Source organism: Tupaia chinensis, unplaced genomic scaffold, assembly GCF_000334495.1.
Source record: "Tupaia chinensis unplaced genomic scaffold, TupChi_1.0 Scaffold146445_1, whole genome shotgun sequence".
In the NCBI taxonomy this organism is placed as follows: Eukaryota; Metazoa; Chordata; class Mammalia; order Scandentia; family Tupaiidae; genus Tupaia; species Tupaia belangeri.
In genome coordinates, this window is record NW_006206301.1 from 1,745,174 (window position 1) to 1,751,182 (window position 6,009).

The window sequence follows — 6,009 nt, forward strand, 5'->3', positions numbered from 1 at the left end:
GTGGGGAGCAGGTAGGGCGTGCACTCAGAACAGAGGCAGTTTTCTAGGCAAAGGCACGGCAGTGGGACTGTGCAGGGAATGTTTGAATATTCACCCCACAGCGCGAGAAGAGGAGAGGGAGGGAGAGCTGCCCTATGAGGTTCTGTGGCCATGGAAGGTGTGTAGACTTTATTCTAAGTGGAATGAGAAGTCACTGGAAGGCTTTACACAGGCCTGGGAATATAATATGAATATTTTAAAAATAATGAGTCAAGCTGCTATATGGAGAAGGTAGAAGACAAACAGGGAGGCCAGTTAGAAGATGACTGCCAGGAGTCCTCACATAGGTGGGAGAAGGTGGCTTGGACTAGAGGGGTCAGTGGAAGGTAACCTGGCAGGATAGGTTAATGCTTGGACACCAGTCAAAGAGTGAACCAAGGTGGCTCCCATATATTGGCTGGGGAATTTCCTGAGCTGGAAGAGACTGGAGAAGGAATGTAGGCAGGGGTGTTTGAACTCTATTGTTTTTTGGTTTACTGTACCCCACTAGAGAAATATATAGGTCACAGGTATAGTCACCACACTGTTCAAATGACGAGCTACTGGTGATCATTCACTGAGATGAAGACATTGCTCTGGGTCATGAATTTTTAGCCAGATTACCCTGAATACAGGTTCATAAGGTAATGATCGTGGTGACTGGAATCAGCTTGCTCAAGCTTATTTCAATAAAGAAGCTACAACTGAGAGGCAAAATTTTATGCAATACATTGACATCAAATAAATTTTACCACCTCCTGAGAGATGAACATTTTCAAATTAGGGAACAGTTGAGGAAGCACAACAGAGGATTAATAAGCCATATCCACAGATGAATTGTCACTTTGACAAATGTGGCTTTCATTCACAGGTGTGCTGTACAATTTGTAAATGCAATAAACTCTTAGAGATAAAAATTTTGTAATACTGTTTTACAATAGAGTGGGGGAAAAATCTTTACATTAGAGACTAGTCAAATGGTTCCTAATTCTGAGGGTCTGCTCAACTAATTTCATCGTGAAGTTACACAGATTTTTACAGTTTGGTTCTCTGATATCCACGATAGAATTATTAAGCAAATATTACTCTTTCAATCTAAGGTACAATAGATGGGAATCTATTGTATTGACAGCTAATATATTGATATTTCATTCTATAATTCTCAAATACCTTATGTTCTTTCTTGGCAAAGTGTTCTATCAAAAGACACATCCTTTTTTTCAGTGACTGGCAACTAAAAATAATTCTATAAAGCAAGCTTGAGAGTGTACACTGAGATTTACTCCACAGAAGTTTTCATACAGGCCATTTCATACAGTCAGGAGGAAAAATACTGCTCATTCATGTGGCATACCATTTAAAGATTTTACAATATTCACAATTTACAAGATCTCCATTCTTGGTAGTAATCAACTAATGCCAGTCCCTTACAGAAACAAAGCCTCTTGAGACAGCACCAGGGAAAGAATTTAGAGCACTTACAGGTAATTCTGGGTGTTTTGTTGGCTCAATTTTCCCATATAGTCATGGTCATAGGGGAAGGCCTTCAGGGAGAAAGTCTTGCTATATGAAGTGACTTTAAAAAGTTCATGGAAAAACGAATTTAAATTATGAATTATTTTGGTGCAAAAAATAATTCATAAATATTTTCTCATAATACCCATGAACTTAAAAAGTTTCTTTCTTGAGAAATAGACACAGGAAGATAGAGACAGCATTCCCAACAGATGGGGGAGGGGGGTTCTGGTGTTGTGATCCACCCTCAGCCTCCAGCCAGCCCGGCTTCATGAACCTGAACCTTTCCCCATGGGATTGCCATGCCTGGCCTTTCCAGGAACTTTTATAAAGACCTTTCCACCCCACGACCCCTTGAATAGGCTGATATGTAGATCCTGGGGCTCCTCCAGTTGTCTGTCTTGTTCAGAGCTCAGCTGCCTAGATCAGGTTAGTGTGGAGCCCATCTGAGTAGGCCACTTCCATCAGCTCATCTAAAACTGAATTATAGGAGCTGCTGATTTCTCTGCCAGTCCTCTTTTATGAACATGGCCCATGTGCTGCATGTTGTGTGTGTGTGAATTGAACTACCATCTCACATCCTACCAGTCCAGCCGAACCACCAGCCACATAGGGAGCAGAGAGGTTTGAGTACACAGTAACCAAAACCTGAAGACAGTGAAGTTTTGGAATAATTCTCTCCTCCCAATCCCCACCAGCAGGAAAAGGAGAGAAACTCCCCTCTGAAAATCTAAACCCAAAACTCCTACTGTGGATTCCATGCTTTCACCCCCAGTAGAGGAGGGAAACTGTCACAGAGCTAATTCATACCACAGGGAAGTACACAAGCACGCAGCTACAGAAACATACTCCAAAGAGGTAGGGAAGTGGATATATCACCAGATGACTAAAAATCAAAGCAGAGTCCCAAGAAATAGGAGAAAATCGGGACACATATTCCTCACAAAGGAACATAAGAACTCACCACAATGGGTAAAATACAAGAGATTAGAGAAATGTAAGAAAAAGAATAAACAATATTCATCATAGCAAAACTCAGTGAGATGCAAGAGAAAACAATCAATTCCCGGAGATGAGAAAAATCCTTCCATGACTTGAAGGGAGAACTCCATAAAAAGACAGACACCCTAAAAAGATTCGGACAGAATACAAAGGATACCAAATAGAAGATAACAGAAGAAGATCCTCTCCGAAGCATATCATAGCCAAATTGGTAAAAACTAAAGACAAAGACAATACTATAAAAATGGCAAGAGAGAAATGCCAAGTTACATACAAAAGTTACTCAGTTAGACTGAACATGAGATCTTTCAACTAAAACCATGCAGGCAAGACATATTTAAAACTTTGAAAGAAACACAATTCCAGGTAAGTACCATACCTGGAAAGATTATCCTTAAAATGGGAAGGAGAAATAAATCATTCCCAGATAAACAAATGCTTAAAGAATTAACCAAAACTGGGACCAGCAGTTAGTGTAATGGCTATGTCACTGGACTCCCACGTAGGCGACTGCAGTTCACATCCCGGACCCGGTGGCTTAAACTCACGCTGGGCGCGTGTGCGTGCGTGCCCAGGATCCCGAGAGGAGAATGGAGGAGAAGGAATTGCAGCGTGGCCATCCCCTGTGGGGGGTGATTTCTTGCTTTCTATCTCTCTGTCTCTCTCTGTCTGGCGAGCGCACGTGCTCTATAGCAAAAAAAAAAAAAAAAAAGAAAAGAATTAACTAAAACTAAACCAGCTCTTTAGGAAATACTTCAGGAAATACTACGCCAGGAAAATTAAAGTGAGATAAGTAGAAGTAGAAGTAAGAGAACACAAAACAATTCGAAAAATAAAAAAGTAACAAAATGACAGGGACACATATCAAAAATAACATTGAATATTAGGATTAAATTCCCCAACTAACAGGCTAAAAATGCAGATTCTACAATCTTACACACAAGAAAGTTTAAGTACAAATTCACTAATATTTGATACAGTTGTCTCCACAGGTTTCATAGTGCATTTGTATATTTATAATTATAACCACTGTTCATTGTATGAGACTAGGTAACAGAGGAAAAGCCCAAAATGTTACAAGTAGATGAGTCTTTGGAATGACTTTAAACAAGATTAAAATAAAAGAACTTATAAAGCCTATAAATCACCAGTCACAGACTCTACCATGTCTTCTCTTTTAAACATCTCTTTCAAATTTTGTTTTCCTTTTGCTTTTTGAGGACTTAATTTCTTTATGTATAGTACTGTAGTCTTATGAGAACTAACAGTGAGTGAGTATAAGTTTTCATTTTCTATATCTTTTTGATGAGCTATTGTTATGTACAATTTTACCTCCTCCTAACTGGACTAACGATAGACACAGATCTTTTCAGATTAGAAAGTCTTATCCCTCACAATCTTCTAAATGGAAATTACAAATTCTTCTTTCATTGGCTATGCTAAGATTATCTTTGTTTTCCAAAATTCATACTTATTAATTTATGAGACTTTTTGTTGTTGACTTTAATCACTTTGGTTTTTATAGAACTGCATATCACAGTAAAGAACATCACTGACAATTGAATATGTACTTCCAAATAATCAGTGGAGTGAAATTTGAATGTTCACAACATAACGTAATAGTAAATGCTGAAGATGGTGAATGTTTACATCTTTGATTTGTTTATTATACACCTTGTATATACTTTTAAAAACCATACTATACCCTACAAACATGTACAGTGATTATATGGAAAGTATAAATTACAACGAATATTTATAAAGAGGGGGAATCATCTTTTTAAAATTTATTTATTTTACTTTTATATTTTTGCCATAGGGCACATGCACTTGCTGGAGAGAGACAGAGACAGAGAAAGTGAGAAATCATCTGCTGGGTTAATGGCCATGCCACAATCCCTTCTCCTCCATTCTCCTTTTGGGATTATGGACATGCACACTCATGCACCTTGCATGTTTTTTCAAGCTGCTCTGCCCTGGACTCAAACTGTGGAGTCAGTCATGTGGTATCCAGAACCCTAACCACTATGACACCTACTAGCCCAAGTTTATGTTTTTTAAATATGAAGATCCATAAAAAATGAATCATTAGAAAATATGCATTCACTTTACATTGGTGACATCAATCACTACATTTCAAATTATTGAGCAGCTTAAAACAGATATCCAGTCAAGAATAAAAAGAGGAAGAAACATTATACTATTTTTGTATCTGGATTACTTTTAAATTTCCCATTGGCCTTGGGGGTCACTAACAATAGAAACAACAAAATCAAAGGATGCATCATTAGTGACTTAGTTAACCTGTATTTCTCAGGAAGTATTTTAATCATGCTACATAAGATGTTACCAGACGATATGGCCTTGTGCTTAGTTGTGTTTGTTTTTATCTTTGTTTAATTTCCTTTCAGTACAGTACTATCTAATTACTGATTAATTGTTGCTGCAAATTTAAATCCTTATAATTAAACATGAAGAGATGATATACAAAATAGAATTTGTTACACTTAAAAAAAAACTGTTACAAAGGCTTTCTGGTAGATTTCAGTTGTTGAAGAAAAAAACAAAACATTAGAGGTGATATTGATTATTCACTCCTAATTTGAAATTGAGTTGGATCTACTATTGAAAACCTTAATCATTACTTGTTTACTAAACACTGAAACATTCTCACCTAACTTTTTCTCCAGACTTACTTGTGTATTATAGAACTCACTACTCATTGGATTTTTTTGTTTTGTTTCAGTTTTTGGCCAAAGGGTGAATATACTCACTGGAGAGAGACAGAGAGGGGGAAAGTGAGAAATCATCCACCAGGGGAGATGGCTACACCACAATCCCTTCTCTATTCTCCTCTCAAGATTTTGGGCACACATGCAATGTGGTTCATGTGATTTGCTGCTGGATCTGGGACTCAAGCAACGGTTGACCATGTGGGAGTCCGGTGTCTTCACAACTACATCACTGGTTGCCCCTAGAATTATTTTAAACATAATAGTAATATTGGGTAATCACTCTCTATGTGACTTGTCCCTCCGATTGACCTGACTTTTGTAGATGAACAGGACTTCAAGATGGGAGAATCCTGCCAGGAAAAAGAAGCAGGCAAGTCCTTGATTTGTTGGGAGGTTACTTAGGAGTCCTTTGCGAAAGATATAATGGGAAAAAAGGGGGGCATAGAGCCTGGGCCAGGTTGTGAGGGCATGTGCATCAGGCCAAGTGGCCTTGTAGAATTCTTTTTTTAAATTTAAATTTATTTATTTGCATTCATTCACTATACATCATTACAGCATACAAAATGAGATTTTCCATCCGGAGTACACTGTATATTGTCTCAATCAAGCACATCAACAAACATGTTATTGTTAGCAAATAATTTTCCATTTCTTGTTTTCTGTATGTTTTCCTTTTTTTCCCCCCATCCTTGATTCCCTGTCTCTTACCCTCTGCCATCTCCCACTCTCCTCCCATACT

The 6,009-nt window shown here is 38.0% G+C and overlaps 1 protein-coding gene across 1 annotated transcript in view; it reads right to left on the reverse strand.

Moving 5' to 3' along the window:
• ZNF704 (zinc finger protein 704) overlaps positions 1–6,009 on the reverse strand; it is a 198,187-nt gene that overhangs the window by 66,115 nt on the left and 126,063 nt on the right. The window lies entirely within an intron of this gene.